Source organism: Parasteatoda tepidariorum, chromosome X1 (assembly GCF_043381705.1).
Source record: "Parasteatoda tepidariorum isolate YZ-2023 chromosome X1, CAS_Ptep_4.0, whole genome shotgun sequence".
Classification (NCBI taxonomy): domain Eukaryota; kingdom Metazoa; phylum Arthropoda; class Arachnida; order Araneae; family Theridiidae; genus Parasteatoda; species Parasteatoda tepidariorum.
Genome location: NC_092214.1, coordinates 58486708 through 58508472, shown reverse-complemented (window position 1 = coordinate 58508472; position 21765 = coordinate 58486708). Strand labels below are relative to the sequence as shown.

Below are 21765 nucleotides of genomic sequence, written 5' to 3'. Positions count from 1 at the left end.
GCTTTTGTTGAAATACATCTCATTGATATGTAAGATTTCCTCATGTTATTAGCGTTTATTGTTTTTTATTAATTAAATGAAACCTCGACTCAAAATTAATTAATTAAAGATGTTTAAACTTTTGTTGAAATTTAAAATTAAGCCTCTTTGAAGTGTAAGATTTCATTATGTAATTAGTGATAAATAATTTTTAATAATTAAAAAAATGAAAAACATTCTATTGAAAATGGATCAATTTAAGCTGTTCTTGAAAAGTATTAAATTAAATCAGTTTGACGGGTAAGGTTTCATTATGTTATTAGTGTTCTAATAGTTATTATTTATTAAATGGAAATGAAGTAAAATTGATTGAAAAATTATCAATTAAAACTATTTAAGCTTTTATTGAAATGTAATATACATCGCTTTGAAGCATAAAATTTTGCTTTGTCATTAGTGTTTTATTTTTCTATAGATTATAGAATTCTAAAGGAAACTAGATTGCAAATTGATTAAGTTGAGCAATTTTTTAAAAACTAAAAATGAAACAAACCTTCGCAAAACACTTGTAGGAATTATTTTACTTAGTTCTTTCCTTTAACTATTTATTTATAATTAATATTTAATTATTTTTGTTCGCATCAAAAACGCTATCTCATTAAAGCAAAATACACTTCAAGAAATTTCTTTCAAACTCCAGAGCTCCTTTATAAAAATGTTGTAGAGTGTTTTAGATTATTTTCCAAAAAAAGGGGGGGGGAAATAGTGGCTTGAGTTTTGGGATATAATTTTAACTTAAAACTCTGATCTTTACTTTGAATAAAACATTTGAAACCAAAATTTAAAGCAAAATTGCGCTTTGAACAGCAAATTTTTTATCTCGCAAAAATACACATTTTTGCGTATAAAAAACACGGATTCGTTATAAATCCTAAAGCTACAGGGCGATTCCTTTCTATTTTTTTTGCATTTACATTGATGTTTATGTTTTGACAAATGCATCAGTTAACTTCGCGCATCACGAGGGGAAGGAAACCGTGGAATTGCAATTCAATAATTAGTTCCATAATTAAAATTTGTACTTATAAAATTTTTTTGAGATGATAATATATTCTAATATACTAGGTATTCAAGAGTCTTACACTGAGAACAAAGTATTGTCAAAACTACTAGAATGTGGTAATTTACCATGTTCTAGTATCATATGGGAAATTACTCTATGGAAACACTGAACAAAATTTTTGGTAATAATTTTGCGTAAAATTAACAATAAAATATGGTTTCATCATCATGGTGTTGATAACAAAAACTATAATTTTGAAAATCAGAATTTTCGGTTAACCATTTCCATGCAAGCGGAAAAATTGCCAGATAGAATGGTGCTTAAATACCGTATATTTTGCTTTTATTACCAGAAATATGTTGTTGTTTTTTTTTACCAGAAATGTCATTACCATACAATTACGGTAATTTTACCAGAACTTTTTTTTTCCGTGTAAAAAATAAATATCTATACTTGAATTTATTACTTACCTTTACATTTATAATTTTTGCGTTTGACATAATCATCGAAGAAAGCTCTATTTCTAATATTTTAAGATCATTAATAAGATCACTTGCGCTTCTGTTAAGAAAGAGTTGCTACTAAAAGGTTAAAAAAAGATGCATTGGAAGCATAGTGAGATAATCTGAAGAGTATCAATCCAGCGACTAAACCTGAAAAACAAAATAAAGAATTTTTAGAATATAGTTATGCTTCAAAAACATTAATGTTTCATTTTTTTTCAATGCTCACTATGGAATGCTTTGTATATTAATATCCCCTTTATTCGGCAACATAACCAATTCGCTCTGTTCTCCTCTTTCAATAGTATGTATTTTTCATGCATATACTACTCTGAATTATTGCTTTAGATGCATAGTACTGAAAACAGTTGCTAAATCTCCAAAAGTAATATAGTTTTAATCTCAGTATAAGATTTTTGTACAATTATCTCATAATTTTTGTTATATTTTAAAGATAAAAAAAGGTAGGGAAACAAACCTCCAGTCACTTAGCATCATCATCAAGCAGAAAATATAGCTTAAATATCCCTATAAGAATTCTGCATTATTCCCATATTATTTTACCATGTTTAAAAAGAGGGTGTGAAAAATGAGAAAAGGTTCACAAGGAAACCTCCAGTAGTTTAGCATCCCTATTAAAAAATAAATATCTTTCAAATAGCTGTTCAAGAATTCGGCATAGTTTACACATTATTCTACAATATTTTAAAGAAGAAGAAAAAAGTACGCGAACGAAACTACTCCAGGTTAGCATCCTTATTGAGCAGTAAATAAAGCTTAAATATCCCCATGATAGTTCTGCATAGTTCACACATTATTCTCTTATGTTTAAAAAGAAAAATGTAAACAAAATTTCTCAACTTAATGTCTAAGCAGTAAGTTTCGTTGCAATATCACTCTAAGAATTCGCTATAAAGCACACATTGTTTTTTTTTATAATTAAAATGGAGAAAACAAACAAACCTGCAGTAGTTTAGCATCCCTATTAAGCAGTAATATCGTTTGAACATCCCTTTAAGAATTTGGCATAGTTCGCACATTTTTCTACAAACTTTAAAAAGAAAAAGGCACGCACACAAGCCTGCTCAACTCAGTATGTAATCGTTAAGTATCGTTTTAATATCACTCTAAGAATTCGGTAAGGCTCACGCATTATTTTACTACATTTTAAAGTAAAAAAGGTACGAAAACAACCATTGCTAAAATATTACTTTATGAACAGTTTGGCATAGTTTTCACATTACTACTACGTCTTAAAAAATAAAAAAAAAGGTTTGCTAACAAGCCTCTACTAGCTTAGCAAACCTATTAGGTAGTAAATACCGAAATATTATTTTAAGTATTTTGCATAGTTCGCACGTTTGAAGCGAAAAAATGTATGCAGATAGCAAAAAGCTCACATTTCAGTTTAAGAAATAGTACACTCATTCATGGCACCTGCTGATTGTAATACGAGAAAGCGCTTGCAAACACGAGTTACTTTTTTTTTAACCTACAAGTAAGTAGTCGACTACTTTAAATAATACGGTATTAACGCACTTTTTTGGCTTTGCAAGAGTTGCGTATTCCTTTGGTTTTCGAAAATTTAACGATTGAAGGTAAAATGTTTCTCCCTCTTCATTGGTTCAAAATTCCTTTTGAACTGAAAAAGAAATCTAGATAAGTTAAAATAAATACTTTTGCTTATATGAAACTCTGTTTCGAAAACTATATTTTGAGTAACGGAAACAGAATACATATTAGCGAGCATTTTAGCTATATAAATGATCAGATAACGATATAATTTAATATCTATTATAGTGTTTTACAAAAACGACTGAAATGGAGCATTAAAAGGATACTTTTATACATATGTTCAACCAGAAATAATCATTGCTTTATCTTAAATATTAAATGCATGCAAATTATGACGTTTCATATTTAACCATATTGGATTATTCTGTAAATGCTGTGAATACCATGTATTTAAATTATTTCTATAGTTTAAATTTAATAACAAAAATTCTGACTCCTCTAACATTTAATGATCAGAAGTAATAGTTTAAACTAAAATGTAAGCCTACATCAAAAATCATTTCTGTTATATGTGGTTCGTAACTCAAAAATTTGAAAACAAAACTTACATTTTTGCCTTTTTAAATAGTTGAAAATTAGGCATTCACTGGATATTTAAAGTGCGAATTTTAGAATTTTGCTTGCTTAAATTTATTTGAAATTTCTCAGTAAATTGATCAGTTTTATAACTTAATTTTAAAAGAATTTCTATTAATAAACCCTTAAAAACTGTGAAAAATACTTAATAATGAAAAAAAAATTATTTCTCCAGTCTCAAATATCAAGAGAGAAAAAATAATAAATAGATGCATAATAAAATTGGATACTGGAAGAAAATCATATTTTAATTATAGCAATTTTCGAGAAAAATAAAAAATCAAACAATGTTTTTTACAAAATTATGCGTCTTAATATTCTCAAGTTACAACAATAAGTCAGTAAGTTTTGTGAATAGTTATTATTATTTCACTAAACTATCCTTAGTAATGTAAAGCTTAAATCAAAATTTTAGGGAAGCTAATAAGAAGTTGAGATGATAGAAGAAAAATAAATGAAGAAATAACTAAATAAATAAATTTTTTAAATACAAAAAAATATCACTTCATTGCAAATTAACGCAAAATTGTCACTGTAATTTTTAGAATGTCTTTAAAAAACTATGTTATTGATAAAATACCGTTTTCAAATGACAGTGTGTTTTTGCTTTTTGGTAAATGTAAAATAACTCAGCAATTTTCATGATGATGTAATGTAAAGTTATCTAAGATTAAATGAAGAAAAACAAAATAAATGTAAAAGAGGTAAAAAAGGACAAATTAAATGAATGATATAAAAAACAAACAGAAATGAAATTTTTTTGCCCATTTCATTTTTAGAAAATTTAAATTATTGAACGTTACATGGTTTCACAATATGTTTGAAAAACTTTTGATTTTTAAAAACTGTGTCCTCTTAAGCTTTCATAAAATAATGTTAGATGAATTGATCAATTTGTATATTGATGTAATGTAAAGTTATTCACAAGAGATTAAATGAAGTAAAATAAAATAAATGAATAAAGGGGAAAATAAATGAATGATAGAAAAAACAGGAAACTCACTATTTTATTTTCAGAAAATCTAAAGTTAAAATACTGAACATTACATAGATTACACACAATACACTTTTGAAAAAGTTTGAAAAATTATTTTGAAGAACCATGTCCTCTTAAGCTTTCATAAAACAATGTCAGATAAACTCATCAGTTTGTATAATAATATAATGTAAAGTTATGTAGGATTAAATGAGGTAAAAAAACATAAATGTTAAAAAAAAACCAATAAAATGCATTATATAAAAAACAAACAGAAATTCTGACTCACTGTTTCATTTTTAGAAAATCAAAAATCAAAATGCTGATTACATGGCTTACACACAATATGTTTTCGAAATGATTTTTAAGAACGAATAATCGATGATTTTTAAGATCTATGTTCTCATAAAATAGTGATAGACCAACTCATCAATTTGTATAATGATATAAATAAGTTATTAATAAGAGATTAAATGAAATAAAACAAAATGAATGAATGATGCAAAAAACAAAAAGCAAAGAATAATCTGACTAATTAGTTATTAATACAGGAGTAAATGAAATAAAACAAAATAAATGCAAAAAAGAACAAAATAAATCAATGGCATAAAAACATACAAAAATGAAAATTCTGACTCACTGTTCCATTTATAGAAAATCTAAAATTAAAATAGTGAGCATTACATAGCTTTCGCACAAATGAGGTTTTATTTAAAGTATTAAGTGTTCTGCTTAATTGAAGTAGTTGTTCGACTTTAATAAAGTCTTTTTCTCTTCTACAGAAAGAGTGTTGTTCACTCCAATTGAAAAGAATTTTAAAGTAATTTCGAGAGCACTTCCGAATTTGATTAAAAGACGCTTTTAATTTAAAAGAGTCGTTCAGTGACACGTGAACTGAGTATTAATTACATTTTCAAATTGTACATAAATGTATTTAGAGTTTATTAAATATACTTGTGAAAATATTTCGTCGAAAAACTTTAATCTTACTTCATTAGAGTTGCAACTTATTGTCATATGCATTTAGCTGTAAAACTTTCGCTTAAAACTCGCTTAATTATGAGCTGTATTTAAAATCAAGCTTACTTTCAAAATGAAACAAATTCGTTTCTCTCTAATCAAAGTGCCAATTTTAAAAACTAATGATACGTTTATGTGATGCATAGTTACCAAATTAATAGTTTCGAATTTTTGAATTTGTTTATTTTGTTTGGTTAAAAAGGAATTTTTTGGTACTTTATGTTTTATTTCTACTTTTATTTACTTTAATATTAATTATTAATTCAATATTTAGTACTATTTATATTTTAATTTAAAAGACATTAGTACTTATAGGCATTTTTCTATGTTTAAAGCTCAAAATAACATAAACGAATAGTTTAAGTTCCAAGTAGGTTGTCTGGTTGTTTTAAAACTTTAAAATAAAATTATTTATTGTCTTTAATTCAGTTTTGTTAACAAGAAGAAATACGAAAATTTTTACAAATTTTCAAGTGTAAACTACAGTAGATTAAAGTGATTGTTTTAATAAAGTCAACAAATCTTTATACACTTATTTCATTTCATCTTACAAAATTTTCTCTAAGTTTATAACATTCTTTTATTTCAAAAAACAAAAAGTTATAATTTGCCAAGCTGATTAACTCTAAAATTCTACATATTGAAAATAAATTTTTTGAAGTAATTAAGTTTTTAAAATATGTTTACATTTTTTTCCTGCTTAATTGCCTTGGGAAATTGACATGAGGTGAATGAACTAATTTTAAAGCAATAAATGAGTTTCTGTAGATGACGATATGGTGATAATTGTTTTAAATATCTGTTTCATCTAAGTCTTTATAAAATGTTAATTATTTTCTATGCAAAATCAGATGGAAACTCATTTGAAAATTATTATAAATTATGGTTTTGGTAATGATATTATATTCTCAGAACATAAAAATTAAACATAATAGCTGTTTACTCAGATAAATTCTAACTTAACATGTTTAAGTAAAGTGGTAAAAAATGTTTCTTAGATAAGTACTCTATAATTTGCTGGTAAATAAGAAAAATATGAAAGAAGCCCGAAGTTATTCCTTTATTAATTATTGAAGACTAATTGACAACATTAAATGAAAGGTTAATTTGCTTCTAAAATCATTAATAAAGCATTGAATGATAAAGACACATTGTATATTGGTTAGAATCAGTGATAACATTGTTGTACTGTTTACACTTGAAAGAAAATTTCGAAGTGTTTAGAGGACCAAATGATGCGACAGGTTTACTACTATCGATTTCAGATATTTATGTATTGATAAAGCTTTAACAACGAGTCTAATTTAGTATAACATGTGGCGTACTGCAAATGCGTTGTTGCATGTTAATTTTCGCTTTATATTTTAATCGCGGTATTAGTTACACTATATCAATTTTTAAATATGGTAATGTTACATAAAGCTATTTAATATAGTTTTCAGTAATGCCGAAAATAAATATATTCCACTTAATTCAGCTTATTTTTAGTTGGGAGGATACTATTAAGCTCTTATAAAGATATGATATTTTTTATAGTTTCTACAGAATTGAACGTCGTTAATAACAGAAGCTTAAGCATTGAATTTGTTTGAAAAATATATCTTTTCTGTTTCGGGGAAAATTACAAAGTTTTCACACAATCACGGGTTTGTGGTTGTGTGACGTGGGCGACACTGCTTCACCGCCGTGGCTTCGCCACAGGTGCCCACTGGGTAACGAGAAGAGAGTAGCAGTTCAGGCATTAGAGACCAATGGGACAATACATCCCAAGTGCCCGCCATTTAAAATATATATATATATATATATATTTGACACATCTCTCCATTGATTATTTTAAAATAATGTATATGTGTTATTTAAAATTTGATTCTTACGGTTAGAATTTGTAAATGTATTGCNTATATATATATATATATATATATATATATATATATATGCGTCCTGGTGAGAACCTTGACGTTTTTCTATCATTTATTATTTTTATAATTATATTATGTGTTCCTTTATATGTATGTATATAGATCTTAAAGCGTTGAATTCGAATATGTTATTTATTTTGGGGTCATTTGAAAGGTAAAATAAATTTTTAAAAAAAGTTTTACATTGCATCACAGAAAAAAAGGATTGTAGTCAACGTAATATCCTGAGGGAGCAATGGGAAAAACAGCCTCATTGTGTTTTTGAGCTGTCGCAGTTTCTAATCTAAGCAATTTCTAATGTCGCAGTTTCTAATAATAATTTTAGTAATTTTTTCTTCTATTGTCTAATTTCCATTGATTGTTTGATTCGCTAAACTGATAATGATGTCTTAAATAATGAGAATTTCCTCAATCATTTTGCCAAAAGAGAACTGGAAATTGAGGTTATCCTCTGGAAGAAATTATACTTCGATTTGAGTAATTTATTTTGCGAATGACATTACATAGAATTTACGAAGAAATCAAAGCTGTAAAAAAGGGATTCTTGGAATTAAGCAAATGTTTTTTAAAATAGCACTGAAACAAATGTCGTTGAATTTGATAACTCATGCTCTCATTATTGAGTTTAGTGACATGCTCAACATTGTAACAATATATACTCCTTTTTGGCAAAATGCTTAGTCTCAAAAATGACAAATCATCGCATCAAATGCGGCAAAGTTCAAACTTTATTAGTTTATAACGATCAAATATTCAAATAGAAAATCTAATTAGGTAAAAGTCTACTGCTCTTACTGTTATTTGAAATTTATTTGACGATTAAAGAATGTCTTCAGATCGGTAATAAACATTTTTTTTACTTAGGCGCCATGTTTATATACAAATGAAGACTGATTCTCAGAGCTGTTTCATTTTTGAGCATGTCACTATATTGAATATTGAGTACATGGGATTTTCAAATTTCGAATATTTTTGCTTCCGAGTTATTTTGAGACATTTTTGCTCAATTTTAAGAAACCCATTTTTACAGTGAAGCTGTGTTTTGGATAAGAAAATATAATTTGTTGTTAAACTATTCTATTTACATTTAACCAGCTTTCTTCAAAAATATTTAACGACATGATCAAATAAACCTTTTAGAAATTCAAATATTGTAGGTAATACGCGTATTTATGCATCATGAAATAGATATTATAAAATTAAAAAAAAGGATATGCAATAAGTATATGCAAATATGTATTGGTCAAAGTATATGCATAAAAATAAATAAACATATCTGAAATTATATTCAATAGATGTAATAAAAATGTAGAATAAAAAATATGTAAGTTTAAAAGCATTAAAAACATTTTAAATAAAACATTTAATATACAGCAAAAACTAAAGAATAATTTTGAAATAATAAGCAAAACGTCTTGCTAAAGTCTTATATCGCTCTTTGATTTTTAACTTTTGGTCTTTTCATAAGCTTTCCAGTTGCGGAACTAAGATAGCAGAATATCTGTATCTTTTTTCATTCTATTGGGCAGACTAATTTTTCTTGGACGGGAGGAGGGAAATAACTTAAAAATCAGCCAAGTATCAGTCAATCAGTCAAGAAAAATTTCATATTAAGGGTAGTGATTACGGTACATCCTGTATACATCTGACTGCATCTTTAGAAAATAACATGTTTAATTTTTAATCTACAGCTATTTGAAAATTTAGTGTTCCGTTTTAAAAAGTTTTACAAAAATTTGTATTAAAAATTAATTGATAACCAGAGTCGTTTAAGATATTTTTATTAAAAATAAATTAATTGATAACCAGAGCCGTTTAAAATATTTTTATTAAAAATAAATAAATGATAACCACAGTAAAGTAAATAAAATTTCTTTTCAGAATATTTATTTAACACCACACAGTAACTTCTCTTTTTCTTAAGAGTTTTTATTATAAAACAATTCAAAATTATCATAGATAAACTTATATTCCTTAATATAGTTTCCAATAACTTATTATATATTACTTAGTTATTAATTACTATGAATTATATACATATATTAATTACTAGAAGTTATTAATATAGTAATTAATATGTGTATATACTAGAATACTAGAAATCATTTATATAGTAATTAATATAGAAGTCAAAAGTAATGAAAAGTACACTTTCATGAAATTATTATTAATAAAAAAAATGTTTTTAGGAAATTCTTTTTTAACATTTTTGTTTCGTAATACAGCTCTAAATTCTGATTTAAAAGCCGTTAGACACTTTGAGATCCCTTTATGATAATTATTTTCATGATAAATGTAGAAAATTTATACTTACAAATCAAAAACATCGTTAGTTGGAATATTTTAATTTAAAAAAATGTTCGTCGGTATACTCCTTGTAGTAATATTTTGAAATTAGAGAAACAAGAAATTTATCTGTTTAAAGCATAAAACTATTGTTTAAAAATCCTAAATTTATTATTTAAAGTCACGTAATACATCAGATTACAATCTGCAATTCATTATAAATATAGGGATTAATTTAAGATCATTATTAATTTTAGATCATTAATGTGTAAGTTTAAAATCAGTTAAAAATCTGGAGTGTATAAATTGAAAATCTGAAATTCATTAATTAAAAAGCTGGAATATATCATATTTAAATCTGGAATATTCTAGTTCAAAATCGGAAATCGATTATTTTAAAATCTGTAATATACCAATCTAAAATCTGAAATCTGTTCAAAATCTGGAATGTGAGTTAAAATCTGAAATTCATTAACCTGAAATCTAAAATATATCAGTTCTTAATCTAGAATATATCAGTTCTTAATCTGGAATATATCAGTTCTTAATCTGGAATATATGAGTTCAAAACATGAATTTGATTATTTAAAAATTTGAAATTGATTAGTTTAAAATCTAAAATGAATTTTTTTAAAAATCTGGAATCTATCAATCTCTAAAATATCATACTGAATATACCTATTCAAATTCAGGAGTATGTGAATTTAAATCTTAAGCGCATTAAGTCAAAATCTGGAATATATCAGTTCTAAATCTGGAATATATCAGTTCTAAATCTGGAATATATTAGTTTAAAATCTGGAATTGATTATTTTAAAATCTCTAATATACCAATCTAAAATCTGGAAATCTGTTCAAAATCTGGAATGTGAGTTGAAATCTGAAATTCAATAACTTGAAATCTGAAATTCAATAACTTGAAATCTGAAATTCAATAACTTGAAATCGAAAATATATCAATTCTTAATCTCTGGAATATATTAGTTCTTAATCTGAAATATATGAGTTTAAAACATGAGTTTTATTATTTAAAAATCTGAAATTTATAAGTTTAAAATCTGAAATTGATTAGTTTAAAATCTAAAATTGATTTTTTTAAAATCTGGAATATATCAATCTTTAAAATACCATACAGAATATACCTATTCAAAATTAGGAATAAATGAATTTAATTCCAAAATGCATTAAGTCAAAATCTGGAATATATCAGTTCTAAATCTGTAATATATTAGTTTAAAATCGAGAACTGATTATTTTGAAATCTGGAATATATCAGTTCTAAATCTGGAATATATTGGTTTAAAATCTAGAATTGATTTTTTTAAAATCTGGAATATATCAGTTTATATCAGTTTAAAATCTGGATTTTTATCAATATAAAATCTGAATTTTGTCAAACCTTTTTTGTTTCACTCTAAAATCTCTTGCAGACAAAGAAAATGTGACCATTTCAGGGAACTTAAAACTTATTCTTTCCCCTCGAACTGAAAACCCGATGTAATCGAAGATTGCCAGTAACATCTTCGATTACACGCTCTGTCAACGCAAACACAGAGGAAATTCCCTTCAAGTTCCTTGTTAGATGAGTCCTTTTCTGGATGGGTTTTGCTGAAGTCATCTCATCATAAGAGAGTTGGGGGAGAAAAAGAATTTTTTTTATAGATTTTCAATTTTAACATCAAAAGAGTTGACATGTCTTTACATAATAATGGCATTATTTCTAACGCAGTGGTTATGCTTGTTAACAACGGATAAAGATTTTTAGGAATGCTGAACTCATCGAAACAACAAATAAATTTTATTCGAAAATTTAGTGGCATTATTAATTTACATTTTCATTATCCTTTAAGAAACTTGTTATTTATTTGTAAATAAATGGATATATTTGAATGCGATTATACCTCTGAAATTTTACCTTATTATAAAAACCTCAATTTTGTAATAAATACGTCAAACTATTATAAATAATAAAATATCAAACTGTTATAATATTAATTTCTAAAATCAAGTATTAAATATTATTTATAATGCATAATAATATTAAATATATAAAAAATATTGAAAAATATATAAGAATATTAAATAAAATCGTTTGAAAAAAAGGTGATAACCCTGAATAATTTTTGATCTAATGACCAACCTTATTATAAAAACCTCCATTTTGTAATAAATACGTCAAACTATTATAAATAAAAATAAATCAAATTGCTATAATATTAATTTCCAAAATCAAATATTAAATATTATTAATAATACATAAAAATACTAAATATATAAAAAATACTAAAAAATATATAAGGAATATTAAATAAAATATATAAAAAATATTAAATATATGTTAATAATATCACTATATCTACAATGCGACAAATAAAGGGAATACTCTGAATAACTTTTGATCTAATGATCGGATCTTCTCGTTCTAGAATCACGCCACTTCATGTCTTCAGTGTAAATGGCTTAAAAAGGTGACCTGAAATATGCTAATTAATTAATGCAGGCGATATTTTAAGTTACAAAATCAGACAAAAAAAATACTACTTTCTCTAAATTAATATACCGTAAACCGGGGCGAGTCTACCCATTTTTTCAGTTTGTCAACTTTCAAGCGGTCAAACTTTTGTAAATATTAAAGAAAAAAGGCTTTTAATAGGTGTTTCGGAATCGCTATTTATCCTTCTTTAAAGCTGTGAAATCGATTTTTGAAAATATTAACAGTTACGTTGTTACTGTATATTTTTATAGAACTGCTGACAAATCTCTCGTATGGGGCGAGTCTACCCATTCTACTAAAATGAATGTTAACATTGTAAATAATCAAATTTTACTATTAAATTGTTATTTTAGTTACTATATAGGATATTTATGAAGTAAAATTCATAACTTTATTATATATTCCATTTTTTTATTCATAAAATAACACAAATTGAGTATTTGATCGATTATCACATTTTGATCACAGTTTTGTTTTTATAATCATTAACATTATAAAATAACATTTTTTTCTGATTATTGTTGATAAAAATAAATTAAAATTAATATAAATTTACAATTAAATAATTAATAAATAATAATAATTAAAGATTATTAACAAAATCGAAATTCAAACATTGGGAATCATGAAAAATCCTTTTCCCATTCTTTTGGGAGGTAATAATAATTTATAAATAATAATTTATTTAACTTGCATTAAATAAAAAAAAGTTAATTTTGTAATATAAGAATTGAAAAAATAGGTAAAATAAACTTATTTTATATTTATATTTAACATATAAATTTTCTTATTAATGATAAATTTATCAATGCAGAATTAAAATTATATACTCAAATTCATTTAAAATGACTTAATTTTAATATACAAAAAATTTTCTAAATTATATTATTATGCCTTATTACAACTAAATACGAATGGGTAGACTCGCCCCACGAATTCTGGCTTTTTGTTTACAACAGCAAAACTTACATNGGTGCAAAAAGTGGTTTTATGAAAAAAGTGGTATTTACCTAAAGTGGTATGTTATTCACCTCTAATATCAACTGTTTGTTACCATTTCATTTCGAAATGTCCCTCCATCTTATAGTTCTAGATATAGTGATAGAAACTTAAACCACTAATAAATTATGGTGGAAGGAAATCTTTTAATTCTCCTAGATAAAAGACATTCAAACTACTACAGCGCCATCTTCCTTAGAGTCTGAACTAAGTCCTCCGTCGGTAAAAAAATTTTTAATTGCAATTTAAAATAGTGAAAATTAAATAAAACTAAAATGGGTAGACTCGCCCCTGGATGGGTAGACTCGCCCCGGTTTACGGTAACTTTTTTCACACGGATTCGGATTTCAAGCCCTCAAAATACAGGGTACAGGTAGCCACAATCTTAGAAATATTGTTTCTAGAATTTGGTCAGGAGTGCTGTCCAAAGTTTGGACCCCTTAATGTTAATTTTACTTTTTGCGTATTTCGCAATATTTCGAGAACTTTTTAAGCGAATTTAAAAAAATTTGCGCGCAATTATAAAATTAGTTTATCCTCAGATATTTCCTTTCAAAAAATAACTTTCAGTAAATATGTATTATTTTTTATTATTTTATTTAATAATATCGGAAAAAATAGTGAATTGTAAGGTATGCAAATTCTTTACGTCATTTTAGATAATATAGTTTTACATGGTGAAATACGAAATTTTAATGAAATTGATAGAATAGTTACTGAGAAATCAACTTTTAAGATTACATTTTTTATAGATATTTCAACAATCCATAAGAATTCAAAAATCCATTAATGTTTCTTATGGTGACTCAGCTCCATTAACAACAATGCGAAATTATTACGAAACTAACATTTGTAAAGATACTGCTTTCTTATTTATGATGGCTTTTAGTATTCAAACATAATTTACTATTCCTTAAAAAAGACAAAAGCGTTTTTCAATTTGAGATTTTAATAAGATTGCAGCAACTTTACACCCTAATGTGCTTTAACGTTAAACTGATTTCAAAGTTAAACCACATTTTGCATATTCTCACGAAATATGACAATTCACTGTCCCTTGCTCCTAGATCTAATACTATAATACTAAAAAAACTTTTTTTTTTAAATTAATAAATTGCATTGCTGTTAACATTTTAAAATGACTTTGCACTAGCATTGACTGTTTTGTATAGTTAAAAAATTTAATTGAACTTCAATATGTCATTTTCCTGGCATGTCCCAAACAATGTTTCCAATAATAACTAGTTTCAAAACTTCCCATCAATTTTTCAATATCAAATTTTTTTTATCTCAACCGGTGTAACCTACTTTTATTTAGTGGTTTATAACCAAAATAGATAGAGCAAGCAATCAATATCTTATGTTAATAGATTGATTAGATACCCTCATATATGAACAAGTCTTGTTGCATTAATAAAGAACCAATTTTCTGGTTCAAAATCTATTTCAAAAATTTTTTCAAGATGAGTAGGTTTTTGTGTTGTCATTTTCCTGGCTTCTTGAAATCATTAATAACATAAACTACATAGATTTATCTAAGTTATTTTAAGAAATCCAGTTGTTTTCTGCAGAATGTAAACGTCTTAGGCGAAAATATTAAATTAAAGTACAGTTATATGCTATAAAAAAGGGCGAATTTGTCATTATCCTGGCAGTCATTTTCATGGCTTATGAATTCCAAGACATTGAAGTGTTACCAGAAATTTTTTTAACTGCTAATACTGTAAGGAGGGAAAACAAATATTAACCTAATACCAAGTTTATGCATTATTGTAATATGGTTGGATGTAATCAAAGTTACTTATTTATTTAATGATTGATTATTATATACAATTTTATTCTGTACATGTCAGCAACAAAAACATTTTTGATTTTTTCTGCAGTGGATAAAAAGAATTAATTTAAGCAATTTATGATCCATCTAACATAAAGGCTTAAGTTGAGTTACTTACCATTAACTTAAAATGATTGTTTTTTGAACTTCTAAGCTAGTATGTCATTTTCCTGACATTCAAGATTTGGTGAATTTCTATTTTATTTTTTTTCTCGAGCAAATGTCAATAAACTACACTGCTGTCTGTAAGATATTAATAAATGTAACTAAAGAAGTATACAAAAAATTTTTAGATTATTTTGAAGATTTTAAATTTGAAGAAATTTTTTGATCCGAATTGTCATGTTTAAAAAGAATCACCCATATATCAACATTAAACCATATTTTGCGCATTCTGTCAGGATAAAGTCCTACTTTCTAAACTTTATTACACGACGCTATGTTTGAAGTAAAACAAAAACAAGGTTCAATTAAACATTTTAATAAGATTGCAGCAATTTCCCACTCTATTATGGTTTAACGTTAAACCGATTTCTACGTTAAACCATATTCTTTATACATGAACATCAAATCATATTCTGTAAATTCTGTCAGGATTAAGTCCTGGCAGAATCTACTATTTTACTTTAAAGAAAATATTTTAAGCTAAATTATAAGAACTAAGCTTTATAATCAAACACAAATTGTTTAGAAATAACTATAAGCGTTGAAGAAATTTTCAATATTTAATATAAAAAAATAATTGTCTCCTCTGTTAGAAATAATAGAGCTCGTTGAGCCTTAAAATCGTTTAAATTTTCTGCAATAATAATTTAGTGCTAAGTTAGAATATATTATCGTACTTTATTAACTTTATCATACAATACTATGTTTGAAATAGAACAAAAACATGGTTCAATTTTACAATTAATAGGGTTGTAGCAACTTCACACCATAATATAGTTTAACGTTGAACCAATTTTTTTAGGCATGTAAAAATTAGCTTTTTTTCTTCTAAAGTTAGTTACGTTGTTGTTTCTAATGGCACTTGGGCAAGCTAAGCTCGCCCTCCCTTGGCCTTTTTTGAATTAAATCGAAAAGGTGCACCTTCCGTTTGACGAGAGAGCACCACTAAAATGAAAGTAAGTGTTAAGAAGTTCAGAACATTACGGATAGATGGTAGCATCACTTATTCGAGAGACAACTTTCTCAATTTAGGCATAGTTCAGAAGGGGAAAGAGATTTTCTCCAGCTTTCTGCACCCATGTTCAGCGAACGACCACAGGACTTTCGATTCCAAAGATTTTATGAGCACGTATATCGCATGTACTCGACGGGTCATAGCGGAGTCGAGGATCGAACCTCGACCCGTCGAACCGGAGTAAGATTCTTAATGAGTTCATAAGTAAAGTAAGTGGGCTGCCACGGCCCTAAGAGATGTCTTTAAATGTTATAATGAAAAGGGATATTCTTAATAAAGCTTCTTAACTTATTTATTGATTCTCAAGTTAATTTTATTACATTTGCTAAGATGCCTTTGTTCTTTTCAAGCTCTTTTACTATTAGAAAAATGAAGAATGCATTATTTAGTAAAATATTTTTTAATAATTATGAAAAGAAACTTTAAAGGCAAACTAAAACTATTTAGAAATAAATATAACGTGTTGAAAATATTTTTAGTATCCAAAACCAAAATAACTAAATCCCGTACTACATCGTTTTGGATAAATAATTCAAACCATGAACTATCGGCTACTGTGAATTGTTTATGTTATATTCCGTGCACCTTGAGCAATTTTCAATCCAGAAAGAATTAAATAAATTTCTGTATTCCATTTTAAAGAAAATGCCATCTTAAAAACAAAAGAAAAATAGGATGAAACTAAAAGCATCGATTATTAAAAAAGGCAAAGTCACATTTGCTACGATAGTGATTTTAAAAGCAAGAGTTTCAATGTCTTCCAATATTTTTGTATCCAAACTCTCATCAAAAGTACTAATAATACTTTTATCTAATATTTCCCTCCAAAAGTTTGATCTAATGCATAAAGAATTTAAATGAATCCTTAACAATTTTTTACTTAGCAATGTAAAATCTTGTGGGAGGGTGCAAATGGATTTTAAACTTAATTATAGAAAAGAAAAGAGACTCTTTAATGTAATGGAAAATAGGAGTTGATGATATAAATCTCAGAATTTTTGAAATTCGAATAATTTCTTTTATATTATCTCTCTTGGCAGTAAGTATTTCGATTTATGTTTTTTTTTTCATAATTTTTAAGACGAGCTTGAGGGTTTTTCGCTCAAGTTCCATGACTATAAGTTATTGAGGAGTCTTGACTCCTTGTAAATAAAATACGAGTTATTTTTATTCAGAATATTTTGTAAATAATACTCAGAGTATAACTAAGTTAATATGGGAAATAAAATAAAGAATTTGAAATTTCGTATGAATAAATTAATCCTTTTAAAAAACCATTTGAAAATTGTTTCTCTGTTAATTGAAATTCAAACAACATGCCAAAAAATAAAAATAATCCTATGTATGAATTGATAAATAATCCACAACAGGAATGCTTTACTTCTTTCAAACTGTGTTAAATAATAATTAAAAAAATTATTTTAAAAATATATTTCTTTAATTATTTTGGTAAGTGACGAATTCTCTAAATTTGAAAATCTCCAAAATATTTATATAGTTAAACACATGCAGCATTAAAAATTACCACATAGATAATTCATAGTTCATTGGGAAATTAAGCAAAAATGTATAAATAATCGACTCACATTCTGTCAATTTTTTTGCTTGGATAATTTATGGGAAATTTATAGTGAGGTTCACATTAGCAAAGATTGATATAGCTGTTTTGTATTTATATTTATTAACAAAGCATTTCTTCATTTTCCACCTGTAAATCTTTTATTTTTATTGAAAGATTATGTGGGTACCTTTTTAATAACGAAGCAAAATTAAATTCTATAAGTTTGAAAATTTCCAAAATATTTATATGGTTAAACACATGCAACATAAAAAATAACCACATATAACTACTTCAATAATTTATACTTCAATAGGAAATTAAGCAAAAATGTAAAAATATGAGAATGACATTCTGACTATGTTTTGTTTGAATAATTTTCAGGAAATTTCTCGTAAAATTTACATTAGCACCTAACATAGCTGTTTTCTGCATTTATATTTATTAACAAAGTATTTCTTCATTTTCCATCTGTATGTCTTTTATTTTTATTGAGAGATTGCATAGGTAGCTTTTGAATAACGAAGCAAAATTAAATTCTACAAGTTTGAAAGTTTCCGAAATATTTATACGGTTAAAAGCATGTAGTAAAAAAATAACCACATTTTCACGATTGAAATACTTCATAAGAAAATTGAGAAATAGTTAATTAATTCACGACACATTCTAATTATTTTTTTTGTTTGATTTATTTACGGGAAATTTATATTAAGGTTCTTTAATTTAACAAGGATCGATATAGCTATTTTGTATTCATACTTATTTACGACGCATTCCTTCATTTTCAATCTCGAAATCTTTTATTTTCATTGAAAGATAATATTAGCACTTTTAATAGCGAAGCAAAATTTAATGAAATTCTGTAAGTTTGAAGAAATTCTATAAGTTTGAAGATTTCCAAAATATTTATAATGTTAAAAACATGTAGCATAAAAAATAACGACATTTCGCAACTTATATATTTTATACTTTATAAGAAAATTATGAAATAATTTATAAATACACGACACATTTTGACTTTTTTATGACTGAATAATTTATGGGAAATTCATAGGAAGGTTCATGATAAAAAGGGTCGATATAGCTGTTTTGTATTTATATTTATTTACGAAGTATTCTACATTTTCAATGTCGATTTTTCTTTATTTTTAATGAAAGATAACATAGGTAACATTGAATAGCGAAGCAAAATTAAATTCTATAAGACCTATTTTATATCTCGAAGCCTCATTCCTTCCCTAAATATTCTTTAACTTTATTCCCGTTAATATGTGATGAAAAGTGTCGAGTTATCGCACCAATAGCTGCTTCATTAGTTTCCCCCTCAAATCATCAATATTGACGAAAGAAAACTTCTGCTTGATTGTGAGTACTGCAAATACTTTTTTTTTTCTTAAAAAGAAAGTTAGGAAAGAAATATTTATTATCTAAGAAGAAGATATCTAAGACTCTTTTCAAAAGATAACATTTTTTCAGTGTGAAAGGAAGAGTATTAAGTTATACATGGAAATAAAATAAATTTTTCTTAACTTCGTAAGATTTTTCTGCACCTAAAAAGCCGCCTTAAAAATTATTAGAAATACATAACACTTTTTTTTCAGACATTCTATATGAATATTAAAGAAAAATTGGGAGTTTTTTTTAGGAATTCTTTGATTAACTTTAAAAAAATGTCAATGATGAAAAAAAAAATCTAAGAAATGAAGTGATCTTTTAAAATGCTGAGAAAATCCACTTCAAGGTTGTTAGTTAAGTGCTACTCTTTTCTTGATTGTGTTGAACGTTATCAATGAAAAACTTAATTGCTAAGAAAACTTGTTAATACTATGATGATTTTCATTTTTTTGGAAAAACTATGGGTTAAACATATATTGCTCCTAAAGCTGCAGATTTTTAAATGACATTTTTAGTCTATTTTTTGTCGAAATGCTCAAGTTTAAAAACGTTATATGTATTATAGGGAGTCGCGAAAATGTTGCAACAAACTTCTAGAGGAGTTAGAGCACATCATCAGGATTAAAATTGCATGCCCGAATCCATGCTTGAAAATGCAATCGTACGCGGCTAGAGGCGCTTCCCTATAGTGACTAGTTTATAAGCACATGAAGAAATAATTCATTACATTCATAATTCATTAATTATATTTTTCAGCATTAAAATTTTATAAATTTGGAGGATCGGTGTGCACGAGCTTCTAATAAAAACTATTTCGTTTCTTATTCTTTTACTACTAACTTTAACTTACCTCTTATACACTGTTGGAAATTTTGTAGCGCTTTGAGTCATAACATGGGGCAAATTTTCATCAACCTTAATATGTTGCCAAGTTGAATTAGATAATCGTTCAAATTATTTTTTGATTAATTGGATCAAACAATACTATGGTTGAATTTGAGCAGAAACGTGGTTCAAGGGCAGTTCTTGAAACCTGGAAGTCTAACACTTCCATGTAAACGAAAAATCAACGTAAGTGACAAAAAATTAAGATTCTTATATATTTGGCATTTTGATATGATGAGCTACAAATTGCAAAATAATAATAATAAATTTTGCTTTATTAGTCTTCTTAAATTCGATTTTAGTGTTAATAGTATTAGCAATAGAAAGAAAGTAGTTGTCAAACCACTTGTCTCGAAATCTGTCATGGTGCAGTTAAGTTGTTTTTTCGATTGAAAGGCAGAACACAGATCTAAACTTTAAACTCTGACAACAATTAAATTTTAATTCCCAATAGAAACTTAAAGTTATTTTCTAATTCTGTCTAGTGACAGGAATTAACATAAATTATCGTTTTCCACTTATGATTTTATTTTTTTTAAATATTTTTTTAAAACAAAAAGGACCGACTTTTAACATTTATTATTTTAAATAAGTCAATATAAAGCCATTTTTTTTAAAAAAAATGGTGTCCAGATGTTTACAAATAATAAAAAGAATATCAAGTTTAAATGGGATAGCTACTTGATAACTTCCTTAAGCTTAGATCTAATTTACATTCGAAATTTCAGAAGTGATTTATTATTCTGTCTAGTGATAGGAATTAACATAAATTATTGCTTAAGTTTTCTATGAACAACTTAACAAATATTTCGCCCAACCAAAAGGGCCAATTTTGAATATTCATTCATGAACTGAATCAATGTAACACCAATTTTTTAAACAGTGTCTAGATGTTTACAAATAACAAAAAGAACACAAAGTTTAAACAGGATCGTTATTTGATAATACCCTTAGCATATGGAGCAATAGATAAATTATATTATTATGTGAAATAATTTTATAAAAAAACAATGTTGGTTTTTGGTGCATATCTAAAAAATGTAACTATGAAACCTCACTATTTTAACGGAAAATAAAGTACTCTTAACTTATTTACCCATCAATTAAATAATTGTTCAAGTACTTAAGTATTTTTGTTAACTTTTGCGAAATATTTCTGAAACAAAATCAAATTTTCTTACACTTGAAATTAAGAATTGTTCAAAAAAATGTAACGTGCGCAACACCAATAGTTTTTCGCACTAATTTACTGTTTACAATAACCTAAAATTTGATGAAAAACGTTATTATAGTGTAATTGTTTTTAAATAGTTAAGTAGTTAATATTTAGGGCATGTAACATAAATATCACTAGAATTCGGAACTAGCTGCAGTTAACAGCACCGCTTCTATTTATTTATTTGTTTATTTATTTTTTGAAAAATGCCTTTTAATGCTTTATTAAGACTGCAGAAAATTTATGTTTCAACGTTTAGCAGGTTTCTTTTTGGAGAGTTTTAGTAAATTAAAGCCCTTAAAAACTT

General features: G+C 26.0%; 1 protein-coding gene across 2 annotated transcripts in view; it reads right to left on the bottom strand.

Moving 5' to 3' along the window:
- Positions 1-21765, bottom strand: part of LOC107457480 (leucine-rich repeat-containing protein 15-like) — a 97811-nt gene that overhangs the window by 28896 nt on the left and 47150 nt on the right. For both annotated transcript variants that reach the window (XM_071187558.1, XM_016075647.3), the window contains exon 2: positions 1513-1695. The gene's annotated coding sequence lies outside the window, so the exon portion shown is untranslated. The remainder of the gene's footprint in view (positions 1-1512; positions 1696-21765) is intronic.